Below are 19,248 nucleotides of genomic sequence, written 5' to 3' on the forward strand. Positions count from 1 at the left end.
CTCTATACAGATGGCTTCTGCTTATCATGTGTCATTAAAACTTCCATCTCAAGCTCCATGCCTCCTAAGCATCTCTCACTCTACGCATCCATAACAGAAGCTAGCTTTCCCTCTTCTGAACTTCTCTAGAACTTTTGAGGGCTGTGCCATCAGTCCAGTGACCCCATCTGCAGCATTCATGTCCTTTTCAGCTCCTCAATCTCCACGTGCAGCAAAACCAGTCCCTTCTACTTTTATAGCATGTCTCATCCACATGCCCCTTTTGTTCCTATGCCTAGTTCAGGCTGTCATCGCCTCCTGCCCGGTCCATTATAATAGCCTTTCCTCAGTCTGTTTGCCTCAAGTCTCTTCCCAGGCCAGTCTTTCCTCCACATAGCTGCCAAGGGGATTTTCCCAAAAAGCAGGTGTGCTCATATCATGCCCTCTCTCAGCGCAGTTCAGTGACTCCCTATTACCATCAGGATCAAGTATGAATTTCATTCCCCCCTCACAAACTCTTCTCTTTGCAGTTCCTTGGATTGACACTCTGTCTCCTGTTTCTAACTTCCCTTTTGCTTCAAATGCTCTGCCCACTTACCTTAGATTTTTATAATTTCCCTGCTTTTCTTCAAGACTCAGCTCAAATCTCACCTTCTGTAGGAGGCCCCTCCTTCCCATCCCCTTCCAGATTATCTTTGTCAAATCTGACTATATCTGTATGTATCTAGTTATTTGCATGTAATCTTCTCCATTAGAATGTAAGATACTCCCCTTCCTCCCCCCTTCCTTTTCTTTTTGCCTTTCTTTGTATCCCTGGTGCTTAGCATGGTGCCTGAGACATGATAATCACTTAACAAATGTTCAGTGGCTCAGGATACTCACTGTTCACTAGCAACACTGGCAGATAGATTGCCAGGCAGCCCTGCTTAAACCCCATCAAAGTCCTCACTATCCATGTACGTAATTGCAAAGTAGATCTGCAGGAGTACTGTTTATTTTGCAGAAGAGAAATCCAAGCAGATGTCTTTTATATCACCTTACAGTGCCTAGCACAGATCTGGGTGCAATAAAACTTCTCTGAATTTAAAAAAAAAAATCCCTTCTTTAACTTGTAGATTTCATTCGTGCCACTATGTAGATACATTGTGTCTGTTTCTGTGGGACAAGGACTTGTGATTTCACGTTGCTTCAAGCTCCTATGTAACAACAGGGTGGGGATCCTGCGAAAGCTGCAAAGTGAGAGGGTTGAATTTAGATCAGGGGTTCTTAGCCTGGGACCTGTCAGTGAACTTGTTTGAAAAATATTCTGCTAACTTCACTAGAATCAGTTTCCTTTGTAATCCTATATAATCTATTTTATACATTTTAAAACATTAAGAGAAGAGGGCCCTAGAATTAACCAGATGTCCGGAGAGTCCAGGATACAAAAGGGGTTAAGAGCTTCTGGGGTAGATTATAAGTCCAAAGCTAGAAAGAACTGGAGAGGCTGAGAATCCCCTTGCTTTACAGAGAAGGAAACTAAGGCCCAAAGGGCATAAATAACTTGGCCAAAGTCACAAAGGTAAGTCATAATGGGCATTTGAATTAGGTTCTTGTGGCTCAAAGTTCCAATTTCCTTCCACTGAAAAATACTTCATAGGTTCCTTATAGCACCTAGGGGAGTCTTATGAATATGTGTGGGTCCTGGCCCTCTGGCAATCTGGGAAAGTCCGGGAACCACATACAGTATTACTAGGATTACAAAGGAAACTAACCATATTGAAAGAAATGTAATTTCCCCTCTAATCAAATCTGCATATATCCCAAAAGTCATAGGGCAGAGGACCCTAGGTCAAGAACCCCTGCTCTAACTCTGAGATCTTGTGATGGTCCCAAGGGAACAAAGGGGAAGGAAAGGTCAAGGGCAGGGAGAAACCTGCCCCTAGTGCCCCAACTGGCTCAGGTGGAGCTGCCGGGAGTGTGCTGACCTCCACCCAGCTTGTCTCTCTGTCTGGGGATTCCAAGAGGCCCACTGTCCCGGCCCCCAGGGCTAGGGATCTGCCCTCCCTTCCTCTCTGTCTTCTGTTTGTCTCACTGTCTCTCTCCTCTCTTTCCCCCTCCCTTCCTCTGTCTCTGTCATTCCTGCTGTCTGTTCGTCTACCTGGCCCTCCCTTGATCTTTCAGCCTCTCTGTCTCCCCCGACCCACTCCCAACCTCCGGCAGTAGCCATGGCTGTGGTATCCCTCATCCCAAGACAGTTCATCATCTTATTATACAAATGTGGTCGCGCGAAGGGGACGCAGCTCATGGGCACATCTGTTGGTCCCCCCAGTACTTTGAGGGAGGCACAGCGGCTCCATGGTGGCATCCCGAGGTTCCACTCACCTTGCCCCAGTAAAGGAGAGGTAGTTCTCTGCTATGGCAGCTGATTCATTGGGCCAGGGACTGACCAGTGGCCGATGCATCTCCTCTTCCTTCCTGGCAGCCCCTACACCACTGGGGAAAGGGATCATTTTAGGCCCTGTGGCAATGGCACAGGCTGAATAGCTTAGTGTCTTGTTTAGGGAACTTTTTCTTAACCCAGGTAGGGGTTGGGGAAAGGTGGCATTTTCCCAGAGTGACTGAGGCCACCCTCCTCCTCATTCTCTGCTGTCCTCCCCCTCCTTCTCCTTCTCTCTCTTTTCCTCTCCCTCCTCCTTCCTCTTCTCCTCTCTCCTCGTCTTCCTGGAACCAATCCTGTCTCCTCCGTGGGGGCCCTTCAACTTCCAACTCTTTCAAATAAGGGCTGGGCTATTCCCTGTTTTGTTTAATGGACACCTTTTTCAGGCTGGTGAGGCTCATGGATACCTTTTTATAATAAGATTATAAAATGCATAACATTGATAACCATAGAGAGCTTTTAAGTGCTTACTGTACACCTTGCAAGGAAAGCTGGGCAGCACAGCTCATATAGTGTTGGCCCTGGAGGCAGGAAGCCTCATCTTCCTGACTTCAAATCTGGCCTCAGACACTTTCTAGCTGTGTGACCCTGGGCAAATCACTTCACCCTGGTTGTCTCAGTTTCCTTCATCAGTTAAATGAGCTGGAGAAGGAAATGGCAAAGTGCTCCAGTATCTTATAACCTGAACAAAAATATGGGATCTAGAAGAGTGGGATGTGATTGAATAACAAATAGTAATGTACCTAGCCCTGTCCTAAGATCAACCAGGAAAGCAGAAAGATGGTTGCTACCCTAGAGGAGCTTACATTCTAGTGAGGTGGAAGAAAAGGGAGCTGGAGAGTAGGATAGAATGAAGATGTATCTTTTCCCATCTAAGTTCAGAGACACCCTTAAGGGAAAGAGGTCTGTGGACCCCAGTTTAAGAATTCCTGAAATAGATTTCTTAATGTCCCTACCAGTTTTAAATACACAAACTTGTGGTTCCTTGTGTGACTAGTCTGCATATCACAGTTACATACTGTGTCTGGGAAGGTTTACTTTACTTGGGATCCCCTTGGAGATTTCATTGGTATAAAAACTCTTTTGGGTGAGGAAACTCTCTCTACCAATCTGGTATCACCTCCTTCAACTTCATCTTAGAGAGCACCCAGACCACTGGGAAGTTTGGTGACTTGGCCAAGATCAAACAGCCAAAAGAGGTCAGAGGTGAGACTTGAACCCAGCCCTTCCACCCTTCCTCTGTTTATATAGTTGCATATTTGTAACATCAGCTTTGATGATCTTACTCAAAGACACTGTAGATTTTATTACTTTATCTTTCAAATATATTTGCATTTAGTATTTCAGTGCTTGATGAATAATGTTGGGTCCCACCATTCATTCAGTCTTTGTGACAGATCATAGAGATCCTGTGGGCAGGTGGGGTTTTTGTGTGGCTGTTTTGTTTTTACCCCTCCTGTGACTTCATACCTATATGGGTGAGGAAGCTCCTTCTCCAAAAGCAGATTCTCCACCCTGTCCCCAGTCTAAGCTGGCTGGGTCACTGTGAATGAAGTGACATGCCCGCAGTAACCTATCAGAGGCTGGATGTAAACATAGATAGTTTCGATTGTGAGGCCCAGATATTATCCTATTGCTTTAAAATTGGTTTGTTCTGTAGAATTTCAGGACAGTGAAATGATTCAATCAGATTCCCAGAATCTCAGAGTTGGAAGGGACTAAAGAATCCATGTATCCAACTTGGCTGGAATGAGGATGCTCTCTACAACATCTCCAATATATGGCCATCCAGTCTTTGTTTGAAAGCTTCCAATGATGAGAGAACCTACTACTTTCTGAAGTAGTCATAGAACAGAAAGGAATTGTCAAGGTCATTTAGTTAAATACTTCCCAGAGTGTCATCCAGGAACCCCTTGGGGGGCTCTGAGAGACTTTCAGGGAGCTCAAGAGATCAAAACAATTTTCATAATAATGTTGTTCAGTCACGTCTGACTCTTCATGACCCTGTTTGGGGTTTTGTTGGCAGAGATACTGGAGTGGTTTGCCATGACCTTCTCAAGCTCATTTTACAGATGAGGAAACTGAGGCAAACAGGGTGAAATGATTTGCCTAAGATCACACAACCAATAAGTGCCTGAGGTCAGATTTGAACTCAGGTGTTCTGCTCTCCAAGTCTGGAACTCTATCCACTGTACTACCTACCTGTCCTTTTATAATAATGTTAAAATGTCTTAATTTCTAATAGGGCAATTATTAACAGATGTAAACTTCTGAGGGGTCCCCAGTCATTTTTTAAGAGTGTAAAAGGGTCCAGAGACCAAAATATCTGACAACTACTGATCTAGTCCAACCTGTTTATTTTTCAGAGAGAGAAACTGAGACTCAGAAACTTATTGTGCTCTATACTTTTCATCAGCCCTGTGTCTTGGTTCCAGAATTTTGTTGTCTCTTTTACAGACAAGGAAACTGAGGCTGAGAGAGGATGTAACAACTAAGAAACAAAGCTAGAATTGAACCCAGGTCCTCAGACTCTAAATTGCTGTACCTGAGTACTTTATTGTGAACAACACAAATAATACGAACATTAATTTACTCAGTTATGCAGCCCTTAAGGTCTAGGAGCTCTACCCAGATTCTTTGAAATCCTTTGTGAACTCACAAAGGTAGAAATTCAAAGTACACACACACACACACACACACACACACACACACACACACACACATACATTATGTATGTATATATGTATATATACACACATACATATATATTATATATATTACATATAAACTCTATATAAACTCTATATAATATATACAAACTATATATAATGTATGCAGACTATATATAATGTATGCAGACTATATATAATGTATGCAGACTATATATAATGTATGCAGACTATATATAATGTATGCAGACTATATATGATGTATGCAGACTATATATGATGTATGCAGACTGTATATGATGTATGCAGACTGTATATGATGTATGCAGACTGTATATGATGTATACAGACTATATATAATGTATGCAGACTATATATAATATATTACATACGAACTATATATAATACATATTATATATAAACTATTCAAACATATTTAGAAAACATTTCTTCAACAGAATTTTAATGGTTTTAACAGAGAAAAGATTTTTAATTTGGTTTAACCAAGGGCTCTTCCCTTTGTCTTTACCTTTCCCATTTATGATCATAAAGTTTAGAATGGGAAGAATTAGACTAGTTCCGCCGGGCTCTTTTACAAATGAGCAAACTGAAGCTCAGAGAAGGCCCCTGGTCACACAGCTAAACTCAGAGGTCGAATTCAAACCCAGATCTTCGGACTTCCACATTAGTGCTCTTTTAGTACTCGGCTCCTGAATGAGTGGAATGAGATCACAACTGAGCTCTCTTCCAACTTTCAGATTTTGTGATTATTTGTTAATAAAAATTACTTGTATTTATTTGGCATTTTATTTTCCTTTTAAAACTTGGTCTCCCTATCTCACTAAAGAAGTATCTAGACTACTCAGGTTTTTATTTGTCAGTTAGTCCCTACTTAGGTAACCTTTCCCCTTTCCCCTGATTCCTGGGGGCTTCCTACATTAATGTCCAAGTTAAGTGCAGACGTTTAATTGGCTTAGCCCTCAGCACCTCAGAATTCCTGAGCTCAAGGTCTCTGCCAGCCTCAGCTTCTCAGATTCAGAGACCACAAAAATTGCTACTGTGCTAGTTCGACAGGCATTTTCGAAGGTAATAATGGCTAACATACAGTATTAAATGTATATTACACCATGTATCATGTACAGTATTCCACCCATTCCTTTATGGGGAATGTTATAAACTATTTTACAGGTTAGGAAACTGAGATTGAGAGTTTTTTGACGCTGCAGGAAGTATCAGGCAGAATGTGCTTCCTGTGCACTTTTCCTCAGGCCAGCCTCCTTCACAAAATGGTTGTCTGACAAAAGTAGGGCAGCCATTATCATTCCCGTATTATAGATGAAGAAAAGTCGGGGAGGGGACAGTCAGAAAGCTCAGGTGACCTGTCCTGGGCTCACACAGTCAGTTACCCATTAATTCGTATGCACTCAGCTAGAATTTAACAGGTAGAAAAGACTTTCACTTCCTGTTACCAATGAACTAAACTCTAAGCTTCCAAAAGGTTATTTGGGCCCTTGAGCATTTTGGAATAGTGGAAAGGGAGTGGGCCTCTGAGGTCAAGTCCTGTCTAGGTTGTGTGACCTTAGGTAAGTCACTTTCCCCTCTGGGCTTCAATTCTGCATCTGTGAAATGAAGGATTTAGACGAGATGGTATCTGAGGTTTCTTCCAGCTCTATTCATGATTTCTGATCCTATGACTGTGCAAGTAAAAGAAAAAAACAATGATTTCTCCTCCTAAGGGCAGTATTGTCTCCCCATGGTCCAGAGGACTTGCTCCTGATTCTGGAAATGGGATGAGCCCACGTCCCTCAGAGACTTGGAGAAAGGGTGAATGACAGGAAATACTTATGTTTTCCCAAAAGGAGTTTGGAGGGGTAGGTGTGTCCCTTGCTTGCTTTGGAAGCCAAGAGAAATACTTGTTTCTTTCAGACTCTGGCCATATGATGGAAGTCACCGGAGTGCTCCCACCCTTACCTCCTTTGCAGCCACTAAAGAAACTCAGCCACCTGTTTCTCTTCTCAAAGGCAGTTCTGTTGAAAATGTGACCTCTTACTATTAAGATGGAGGCAGAATCTGTTCTGTTCTGCAAACATTTATTACGTTCTTACTGTTTGCAAGCTATTGTACAGGGTGCAAAGGAAAGAAAGACAAATTGCTTTTTTTTTGACATTTAATAACTTTATCTTAACGAAGTTCAATTTTGTTTTCATCCAGTTGGCTGTCTGTAAGCTTTTGAAAGTGGTGACAGGCACATAAGTGACCAATGTATACAGCCCGTTTGGTAAATCTTTATCCTCATTGCATTTCTTGGATAAACGCACTTGGATGCCATATAGGACATTCCTTATTCCTTCGGCCCAAACAGCTTTGTTGAGTCTGTCAGTGCCTACGTCTGGAGTTCCCATTTCTTTCATGGCAAATTTGTGGATTTCCTTTAGAGCCTGAGGAGCTCACTTTTTGAAGCTCACTTCATGAATCCTCTTGTGAATGTTGATGGTATACTCTCTGGGCACCACCTCATTGATGGCAGAACATCCCTTCTTTTTCTCTCCACCTTTCTTTGGGGGAGCCATCCTGCCTGGGACCAGGTCGGAAAGGAAGGGCAAATAGGATTGTGAAGAAAGACAAATTTCAAACAGTCCCTGACTTTACGGAGCTCACACTTTACTCTCCTAATGTAATAGTTTTGTCTATACTAAAGCATGTCTAGTGAAAGAGGCTGGGACTGTCTTGGTATCTCAGGCACTGACTTTCCGAAGGAGCAACAGAACTCATCTGGCACCACTGCCTTCATTTTCTGACTTCTAGAAAATGAATACAATATACTTAAGGTCACTCAAGCAGTAAGGGGCAGGATGTTAAAGTCAGTTTCTCTGGCTGGGAAGTGAGTGCGGTATGCATGACATGGCACTGCCATGTCATTCATTTGGAGAGTCCTTGAACTTCAGAGCTCTTGGGTAAAGTGATGACCAGCAAGATCTTCAGTAAAAAAGGTGAAGTTTGCCTCCTTCTACCTCTACAGAGAGGAAGGTCCACCATACAGGTGGAATGGGATATACATATGCATACATGGCCCTTGTGTTAGCACAGAACTAAATTGTACTCAGGAATACTCTTTATGAGGTCAAATCTGACTTCAGATCCTTACTAATTGTGTGACCCTGGGCAAGTCACTCAACCATGTTTGCCTCAGTTTCCCCATCTAAAAATTGAGCTGGAGAAGGAAATGACAAACCACTACAGTATCTTTTCCAAAAAAATCCCAAATGGGGTCAAGAGGAGCTGGAAACAACTAACTCCACAACAAGGAAGGTGCATTTTCATGGGATGTGAGGGTGTCATTAGGAAGTGACATTTTGGGAAGTTTTTTGTAAGCATGAGAAAAACATTTGAGAGAAAATACCTTGAGTTTATCCAGGTTCTCAAGTTGTTCTCCAGCTGTTTAATCTCAGGCCCCCCTAGTTATTGAGGGTGCCCTAAAGTATTTTTGTTCATGTGAGCTGTAATTATTAACATTTGCTGTATTAGACATTAAAAGGTCCACATATTATTGTCAAAATAGCTCACAGTCTCCTTGAAAGATTCTTGGGGATTCTCATAGGTCCCTGGACCACTGGTCTGGGCCACTAAGAGCAGCCTCCCCCTCTCAAGAAGAACCATATATGAAAATAGATCAACTTAAAAAATTTAAGGCATGGGGAAAAAATCAAAATGCAGAAGAAGACATAAAGAGAGCAGCTTTGTTGCTACCTGGGTAAATGAAACGAAATGAGTTTTTTAAAAATAACCCAGACATCCCAGAAGTTCCTTGTTTCTTACCCAAAACCTCTCTGGTTTTGAATAGGAAAGGTGTTGGTCTGTAAAATGAAAGCAGATCAACACATCAGCTTCTTTTGGAGAAGGAACCTCTCCATGCTTCGGTGGGGAATGTGCTCCAGGGACCCCATAACCCAACCTTCAGGAATTCCTCCCTGCTGGTTCTTTCTGTACTGTCTCTTTCTGGCAGGATCTGTGAGCTCTTACTCAGACTAAAGAGAGATGTCTGTCCTGTAGGGAGCTCAGCTCAGTTCAGCTAACTCATTCCTATCCTGCTCTCAGTGGAAACTGATCAGGTGGCTGGCAGGCAACAGTCCCACAAGAGTCCTTCCATGAAGCTTGTTAGGCTCTCCCGTATCTTTCAAGTGATTTTCAACTCGAAGGGGTGTGCCTCCCCCACCCCCTACAGTTGATCTGTCTACTGGGAAGGAGACTGATGCTGGGACTTTGTTCTGGGGCTGTTGATAGAAGAGGGAGGGAGCCCTGGGGGTGGGCTGCTCAGGGTGGGCAGAACTGGCTCCTTTTGACCCGGGGCTGCCACCCAGAGTTTATAGAGAGTCCCTCCCCCAAAAGTCCAAAGATCTCCATCTCAGAGCATTTCCCTCTTCCTTCTCCCTCTGCCCTTGTCTCCCCCAGATCTCCTTTTCCCTAAAGCTGCCCCTCTTTGTCCTGCTTGGCCCCTGGCTTCCAAAGATAATAGCAAGGTAATAAATCTGGAACTTGAGGGCAAGGCTTTGGACTTTTATTGTTCCTCGTGGCTGTAAACTATCCGCACGGACCAGAGTCAATTTGCCAGGCATCATTAACAATTTATTAAGCTCTTACTATGTGCTACGTATTGAGTTAAGTGCTCAGGATATAAAGAAAGGCACAGGCATTGTTCCTATCCTCCAGAAACGTATGTTCTCCTTGAGACATCATAGAAATAGCTAGGTATCTACAGATGTGTGTACAATAAATAGTGGGTCATGTCAGAGCAGAAGGTCCTGGGTGGGTGGGGGCACATAGAAGGGCTTCCTGTACAAAGTGGGATTGAGGGAAACTGAGGAAGCCCAAGGGAGGACTTGATAAGAGAGGAGTCCAGGTTGGGGGTGGGGGAGACAGCCATAGTAGAAGCACAAGAACAGGAGATGATAGAGAAACAGCAAAAAGGCTTTAAGCTTAGAGGGGGAAGAGCTCAGGCCTACAGTCGGTCACCTAGTGACTAGGTAATGAAAGTTTGTTGACTGAATAATTGTCCCTTGGTAGTTCCTGTTATTGAAAATAACTGAGTGCTTTTTAGTTAGCAGTACCAGCTCTGATTAAACTGAGCATCTTTCCATATATGCCTGGATCTGTGATTTCACTGGTAGAAGAAACAACTATTCATTTCAGAGTTAGTTGGGGTGCCTTGATGGTGCTTCTAGCCAGTTCGGAGAAGGGCATTTGAACCCTGGCCCTCCTGACCTGGAGGCCAGCTCCATCCCCACCATGCCTTTCTTGTGAGAAATGATGATAATGAGGTGAATAAAGAGAAGAATGAAGGGGTGTCTGAAACAGCTAGGATCTAAATGGAATTAAAAGAGCCTCTACTGCTAACTAGCCATGTGACCTTGAGTAAGTCCTTTAAGTTCTCTGACCCTCATTTTCCTCATACAAGGTGCTGGGCTAAGGTTGCTTTCAGCCCTGGTTCTGTTCCTGTCATTTGGATTTAACACGTTTCCATAATAAAGCAGTAACCTGGAGTTTACATAGCCCTTAGATGCATAGATTTGGAGCCGGAAGGAATCACTTAGCATCTTTCCTTCCAGACTCAGCTAAAACGCCACCTTTGGCAGGTGGATGTCCTTGTCCTCTTGGCTGGCACTATGGCTGCCTTCTATCATCTCTGTATGTATGTGCATGTACCTACTTGAGTATGTGTTGGCTTTCCCATTAGAGTATCATCTCCTTGAGGGCAAGGATTGTTTGTACGTTTTTTGTGTCCCCCAATATTAGCACAATACCCAGAACCTACTAGGTGCCTAATAAATGCTCACTGGCTGATCGATCAATTGATTTGCATACTTGTCCTCAGAGGGGATAATCATGTGAAACTGGTTTCCTTGGAACTAGAATTTTCCACAAAAGTTGTCATCATACAAAAAACTCCCCAGCTTTGCTTGAGTGACCCCATGAAGGCACTGAGGAAGATAGTGTTTTAAAGATTAAAGGGACTCTGGCTGGCATTTTAACGCAGCCTGGGCTCTGGATTTATGTTTCAAAGCTTGGCTCAGCTCAAACCCTTTTGGGGGGCCTGTTTTCATCGAGTGCTGCCCCCCCCCTTTGTTTTTCTCTCGAGAAAAGAGTCATTGAGTAATGGGCCACTGGCTATTGATTATTTCATTTACTTGGCTTTTTGAGAAAGAAAACACCATTTTATAGCTGCTTTCATCCCAAAGATGAAGGTAGACTTTTTTCTTTCTTCCCTCGTTCATTAGTCCCATGTCTGGCTCTTCTCTGGCCTCTCATTCCTGGCTGTCTGCACAAGAGAATACAAGGAAGCAGAGGTTTGACTGTGGACTCCACAAGGTATCCAGTCCATGGAATTTCCAGTGATTCCCTGTGAACCTAGAGGTGTGAGACAGATTCCCAGAATCCCAGAATTTCAGAACTGGAAGGGCCCTCAGCTATCTGATCCCTACTTGAACGAGTATCCCCACTAGAGTACCCCCAACAATGGCCATCCAGCCTTGGCTTGAAGGCCTCCTTTGACAGAACTTTTGGGCAGTTCTAGTCAGATGATTCCCTTTATATTGAGCATAATTTTCTTCTCTAGGAGTGAGAATGGGGGAGAAACTTACATTTTTGGAGCAGGAAAAATAACAATAACCAACATATGGCATTTGAGAACGTGTTATCCAGAACCCCTGAGAAATGTTATCCAGTACTAGCTTTTAATCAGCCCTTTAAAGTTGGCAAAACATTTAGGTAAGCTATCTCATTTGATCATCATGACCACTTTGGGGGCTAGGTGCAGTTATTTTCTCCATTTTACAGGGGAGAAAAATGAGGCTGAGAGATTCAGTGACTTGCCCTGGGTCACACAGATACGAAGTGTCTGAAGTAGAATTTGAACCCCATTTTTTACAGTCTACAAGTCTCACATTATCTACTGGGCCACTTAGATGTCTCATTGGAGCTCAGCACAATTTCTACCCTGCTGGCATGCAGTGGATGCTTAATATATGTGTGTTGATTGAGCCACTTAACAGCCATGTGTCATAGGTATTATTATCCCCATTTTTCAGGTGAGGAAACTGAGGATCATAGAGGTTGAGTTGCTTGCCTTAGCTATATGGCTAACGTGCATTTGAATCATGGTTGGTTGAGTGACCCCCTTTTGGGGTTTTCTTGGTAAAGATACTGGAGTGGTTTGCCATGTTCTTCTCCAACTCATTTTATAGATGAGGAAGCTGAGGCAAACAGGGTTAAATGACCTGCACAGGGTGACATAGCTAAATTTCTGAAGTCAGATTTGAACTTGGGTATTCCTCACACCAGGGTCAATTCTCTATCCACTGAGCTTGCTGGAAGCTGGACCAGATGACCTCTCAAATGTTTTCTAGTTGTAAATCTAAGATCTTACCACATTGTTACTCTTTTATATAAACGTGCAGTGGGCTCATTATAATTTTTTTATTTGTGAAAAAGGGGAAAAAATGGAAAAAGTGACCCATTTATGCTATTTCATCCTCACCTTGTCTACTCTCTGGTCCAGTCATCAATGCAAGTGAAATCTGCCTCAGGTCTTTGAGTTTGGAAAGGCTGAGGTTTCCAGGAGTTCAGCCCACAGAGAAGCCCAGATCCCAGAAAGAAATGTTCGAAACCCAGAGTCAGTGATAGTGGAGTATCAAGTGGCCTTGGTATTATGAGAGCTTTACCCATGGGCCCCTCTGGAATCTAAGAACATTGTGTTTGGGGCCCCAAGCCTTGAACTCTATTGTATTTTTTGCCAGACAAATGAGAGATCCAATAACCCAATTCACAAGTACTGCATTCCAAAGCAGTTGGAACCATAAAATAGATAGCTAGTCAGACCTCTGGTGAGAGAGTGGACGTCTTCTCGCACCTAGCCCTTTCTGACCAACTCAAGCTCTCTCGATAAAGAAAGGAGAAGAATCAGGAGACCATGTGGGGGGCAGGAGAATGAATAACGGGTCTCCAAGCACAGACTGGCCTCAGTCTCTAGCCCAACTTGGGGGACAATGGACTTTCAGTCCATCAGTTCATCAACAAGTTAAGGCGCGGTATGTGCCAAGAACTCTCCTAGACATGGGGATAAAAGGGCAGTGGATGAAGCATGCGTAGCAAGTCCTGCTAACTTCTCAGGGTCTCAGTTTCCTCCTCTGTCAAATAAGAGGATTGGATTAGATCATCGTTGAGGCCTGACCTATGAATCTGTAAACAACGTGACCATTCTATATTCTGGAAGAAATTCAGAGAGAAAAAGACTTTCTCAGTTCATCATGCCCAGAATAGAACTAGCCCATCTCTATGAGCTAGAAGCCCCTCCCCCCTTTCTGTTTCATGTGCTGTTTCTCTTGGGATAGAACCAGCTCCACTCATCATGACCTGAGGTCCTGAACGCCTTGGTAGCTGGATTCTCGGATTTATTTTTACCCAGCTCACTGCCTCTTTGAAATGATTTATACGTCTTCATGTTGATGCCTTCAGCGGTCCATTCAATATTGCAGCTCCATTTCTGTAAGGAAATTACTCTCTGGCCCATTCCTCAGCAATGCTCAAACTCCTTCCCTCCTTCCCCTCCACTCCAAGAAAGGGCTGTGTGACTGCTCAGGTTTTATGTCATGTTAAAGTTTAAAGTCCTGATAAATGGAACACAAACACTTTGAGGGATTGATCGCCCAACAAATACCTTGTCCTTAAATCCGGGACTCACCCCACCAGCCTCCTGGAAGTTACTGACTTTTTTTTTTTGCATTCCTAGAATCCAGTGGAGGAAAAAAGTAAAACAGAAATGATTTACAAATGGAAATCAGTGACTCATTTTTTTTCTTTTTAAGACCTAGGTATAGATTGGGGTAAAGAGTTTGTCAGTCAATAAGCATTTATTAAGCCCCATGTTATTATTTTTATATATGGAAAGTAGTAGAACTTGGGGTTAATCTTGGTTCCTGGAAAAAAACAGGAAAACATAAACTCCTTAAGGGCAGGGATTGTTTTTTGCCTTTGTATCTGTGCTGCCCAACATGGTAGGGTACCCTTAGTGGATATTTAACAAATACTTTAATAGAATAGACTGGAGTGAGATGGAATGACCAATGGGAGATTCATACTCAAGCTCCCAGTTCCTATTTCAGCATTGAATGAAAGAACCCTCTCTTTTTGCAGGTGGGGAAACTGAGGAACAGAGAAATTAAGTCATTTGTCCAAGATCAGAAAGAGAGTAAAGAGCAGAGCAGGGTATTAAACTCTGATTCTCTGATGCCAAAAGTAGAGTTAGCCACCACATCATTCTACCTTGCATTAGTAATCAACAAACAAGGATTTGTTAAACACCTACTTGTGCCAGACCTACTATGTGGTTTCAAATCTTATCTCCAAATGTGGTTGGGTAATCTCTGAGATTGTAAATTTACAGAAGGTGCCCACCTGTGCTGCTACAAATGGACTTTCTTTCCCCAGGATACCTCCATTCTGGTCAAATCACAGGGTCAGTCTCCTCCCAGTTACCTTTCCCAAGCATCCTGTGTGGTACTGTTTCTCTCCATGATGTGGGCTGGTGAGACATTAGCTCACTGAGGGGCTCGTCATTAGCATATTACAGCTACGACTCTCACTCCTAAAGTTATCCCTACCTGGCATCTGAGGACTTTACATCATACTTTCCTTTCTTAATGATTGATTTTCCTTTTTTTGGGAGGGAGCCAGGGAAGAAAAGATGGAGAAAAAATACCCTTGCAGACTATTATTAATGGGAGGTTGCATAATGTAGGGGAAGGCAGAGCAAAAGGATGTAGGTTTGAAACCTGGCTCGGAGTCCCTGAACCTCTTAATGTCCCCTTCTGTAAAACGAAGGGGTAGAAGTTAAGCACCTCTAAGGTCAGTTCAGCTCCAAGTGGACGTCCCAGTGGATGGTGTGGGATCTTGAAGTTTGCCTGATTTCCTTGTATGCTGAAAGATTTGGACCACTTAGCTTCAAAGGTCCCTACCTTCCACATCATCTAATCCACTCCCCTCATTTTATAGATGATCAAACTACAGCTCAGAGAGGTTAGGTCACTTTCTCAGCATCATGAAAAGTTATCATTAGAGACAGCCTTTGAATTCAGGTCTTCAGGGACCCACCTCTGCAGGCAACAGAGCCAGAGTCTGGTTTGAACCCAGACCCCTTGGCTCCAAATCCAACACTCTTTAAACTGGCTCTATGACTTTAGTCCTCACCTTCAGTTTCCTCATCTGTAAAATGGGGGCACAAATACCTCGAATCCCTTCCTCCTTTTGTTGTTGTGCAGTTCTGGTGATGTTAATGTTTGTAAAGTGCTTCTCCAACTTTAAAACTTTAATAAAATGCTCACTATTGGGAATATTATCATTGTTTGTCCATATCTGTGATTTCCTCGTTATTGGGAACTCTCAGTAAGGAAACTCCCTCTATCAATGTCAATCTACAACTGGGAGAATCAGTGACTTGCCCAGGGTCACACAGCCTGTACGTTTCAGGGACTCTTGGCACCTGATCCAAGGTTTACTCTGTCATGTTGCTCTCCTTACAATGGCCCCACATATCTCATTCCTTGTGTTACTTTCTGATCTTCTGTTTTCTCACCTTTAAAATGAGAGGGTTGAAGTAGAGGATCTCTGATATCCCTTCAATATGAACCTGTGATTGTCCTCCCCCACCATGGGTAATATGATTTCTAAGAAAAAACTAATAAAAACTGTAGGCAAGAGAAGAGAATGTACCCTTTTTAGGTAGAAACATGGAAAGTCTTAAGGCTGATATGGCATATGGGTGAGAAAAGGTTCATATTTGGTGTCAGAGAAAAGGAAACAAGGAAGGTTCAATTCATTTCAGTTGGACAAGGATTTATTAAGTGCCTATTAAGTACCAGGGGCACAAAAACGAAGAGAAAGAGAGTGCTTCCACACTAGGACTTTACAGTCTAATTGGGAAAGATAACACATAGGAGAGTAGTGTCTATGAAGGGAATTTTTGCCTGAGAAATCGTGATGGTAGTGGGGGGAGGGGAGGGGATGAGTTTTATATGACAGATACAACTTTTTCAGATGCAGCGATATTATTGATTGGATGACAGAGCCCTGACAAAAAGATGGAAATGGGAGTGGGACTGGGAAGTAGAGAAGCTATGTGGACAACTCCAGGCATTTGTCAAGATGGCCTCAGGGGGTGACTAGGTGGCTAGATGAGATGTGAAGATAAAGCCTTGTCTAAAGTGTAGGGTGGGGAACCTTCAGCCTTGAGGCACATGTGGCCTTCTAGGTCCTAGGGAGCAGCCTGTGGACTGAGTCCAAGTTTTACAGAACAAATCCTTTTATAAAGTATTTATTATTCCCTCGAGGGAGTAGCTATAGTGGGCCATGATGGTGGGTTCGTAGTCAGTTACCAATCAACTGTTCTGGGCCCCAGGTTAGGGGTTCCAAGCTGTGTAGATTAATTTCACAAGGATCAGTGGCTCACACAGTGGAACTGAGGGTAGACATTTGGTGCTGGAAAAGCAGAGTAGTAGTGATAGGAAGATATCAAGGTGATCTAGATGCATGGTTGGATGAATGGATTAGTTGATACAGTGGGCTAGTTGATAGAATGAGTTAGTTTGTATTTGGTCCTTGCCTTCATGGAACTTGTCTTTTAATAGAGTGAGAGAAGGAACAAGATAACCTTCAATAGAAAATATATAAAGGAATTTCCAGAGAGAGGAATAGGAAGGATGGTTTGTTAATAACAGACCTGGAATTCCAGAGGGCAAGATGGAAGGGGAGGAAAGAGTCGGATAGAGACGCTGGAGGGATCAGCCTGAGAGAAATTAAGGATTAAACCAAGAAAGCCTCCCTTCTTCCCTTTCCCTTTTCCCTATTCATTCTGGAGAGACAAAACCAACACCTGAGAAATGGATTGTGGGAATAGAACTGAGAAGAGGCTATGTCTGGTGGATGGCTCTCCTAAACATCACCAGGTGTTGGTGGAAAAACTTGGACCCAACAGATAATTCCCTTTTTTATTTAGTTGTATGTGCTTCAAAAGGCAATGCATAGATTCATTAATTTCCATCTGATAGAGCTGTGTGTGCATGGATTTTTTTTTTTTGGTGGCTAAACAATCGAAACAGGAAATGACCCCAGATACAGTTTCCATGACACCCTGTCACTCGGATCCCCGTTTTCGAGAAGATGAAAGGCGCTAGCCGTCTTTTGATAGTGAGCAACTAATTGGACTGGCTGATAGTGGGAGTTTTTTAATGTGAAAAAATAAAGGAGGAAAAGCAGGAACAGCTGTGTTTTGGTACAGTTATATAATCCCCAGATAAAACACTCCAAGGACATGGAAATTGAATAGGGCCTTTAGTGAAGGGAAAATCTCCAATCTGCCAAAGCGCACGTTTACTTTAGAAAAAATATAGAATAGATTGCTGTTGAAAAGCTAAAGGCTTATATAGCCCTCGAATCTAAATGATGACTATTAGGAGCCTGCTTTATTAATACAAAGGAGGATTTTCCTATTAGAGCAGAATATGATTTCCCTATGCATTCTAGCAAAAGAAAACAAGAGATGGCATTAAGTTGGTTCCTGAGCCTTCATGCCCAAGTGTGTGCCAAGTGTGTCTCATTGTGTGGATCTGCTGAGTTGAGTCATAGAAGGAATGCTCTGGAATCCCTGGTCAAGCTTCTTGAAAAATTCAGCTTGTTAGGGTTAAGAACAGACTCTGAGGGTCCCTTCCTTCCATCCAGGTTTGTCCATTGTTCTTCACCCCAACCTGGGATCAGAGTCACAGAATTTCAGATGTGGAAGATGAAGTCCAGTACATGTCTCAACATGGCTTCCTTTTACATCAACTCTGAGAAGAGGTCATTTGGTCTCTGATGACCTCCAGTGATTAGGAATTCATCACCTTGCAAAGCAACCTGTTCCCTCTGGAGACAGCAGTCATACCAAGGATGTTTTCTCCTCACTTTGATTCACCAATGGTTCTGTGAGCTCATCAATCTGGATGCTCCCTTCAGTGGTGCGGATCACTCCTCATCCATGCTTTACTCATTCTAGGTTGTTTTTTCCCTTTCCTGTCTTCCCTTAAGTTTGCCATGAGAATATTTATCCAGTGTGCTGGAGGTTTCTTAATTTCCCCAGACAGTATGAGAAGATCCACGGAACTCCCCGTCTTCCTGTTCCTTGTCTCCCCTTCCATGTGATGGGCCCATCTTGTCTTTCTCTTGTATCTTTCCCAGAGGGCAACTTTAATTTCTTTTCTTTGGAGTTTCTTGCTGGTTATATATGGGCACCTGTTCCTGACTACCATGTGAAATTTGGCATCCTTGGTGAATTAAAGTAAAACCCTATCATGATTAGATGTGCTTGTGTTGAGTGTTTCCAGCTTCATGGATCTGTTAGAGCTGATATTCCTTTATTAGAACCTCCAAAACCCGCAGGTCTTGTGTCTTAATGAGGTATAATGGAGAATGAGAAAAATCTCATTTATATCATGGTTTTATTTTGTTGTTGAGTCGTTTCAACTGCGTCCAACTCTCTGTGATCCCATCTGAGGTTCTCTTGGCAGAGATACTGGAGTGGTTTGCCATTTCCTTCTCCAGCTCTTCTGACAGATGAGGAGACTGAGGCTAACAGGGTGAAGTGACTCACCCAGGGTCACACAGTTACTAAGTATCTGAGGCTGGACTTGAACTTGTCTTCTTGACTTCAGGCCCGTACAGAGTAATAAAGTGATTTGAGAAGGGAGAGAACAACAACAGATGGCAGATGGTTGAGGTAAGAAATCACAGAAGTCTTCATGAAGAAGACAAGTCTCAGCCAAACCTTGAAGGGAAAAAAAATATTCTGAGAAGGGAGTTCATTCTAGGCAGAGGGGACAACCTTTGCAAATGCATGGAGGGTGATAATGGAATGATGGATTTGGATATCTGACTGTGTGAGATCAATCAGTCAGTCAGTCAGTCAATAGGCATTTACACTTTATGGTGTTCCAGGTATTTGGTTCTAAGTGCTAGGAATGAAAAGAAAGGTCAGGAAGAAGGGAGGTGGGGGAGCTCCCATTCTAATGGAGGAGGCACGTACAAACAAGTTGGTACATTGAAGATCTAAACAGTGTAAAAGAGGTCAGTGACTTATGAGGGACAGCCCTCACATTGGGG

General features: G+C 43.1%; 1 protein-coding gene and 1 pseudogene across 1 annotated transcript in view; one reads left to right on the forward strand and one right to left on the reverse strand.

The window, feature by feature from the left end:
- Positions 1-19,248, forward strand: part of CACHD1 (cache domain containing 1) — a 248,813-nt gene that overhangs the window by 28,327 nt on the left and 201,238 nt on the right. The gene's annotated exons all lie outside the window — the stretch shown is intronic.
- LOC140522015 (large ribosomal subunit protein eL31-like) lies at positions 1,918-7,659 on the reverse strand (annotated as a pseudogene).

The sequence above is a fragment of the Notamacropus eugenii genome, chromosome 2, assembly GCF_028372415.1.
Source record: "Notamacropus eugenii isolate mMacEug1 chromosome 2, mMacEug1.pri_v2, whole genome shotgun sequence".
NCBI classification, from domain to species: Eukaryota; Metazoa; Chordata; class Mammalia; order Diprotodontia; family Macropodidae; genus Notamacropus; species Notamacropus eugenii.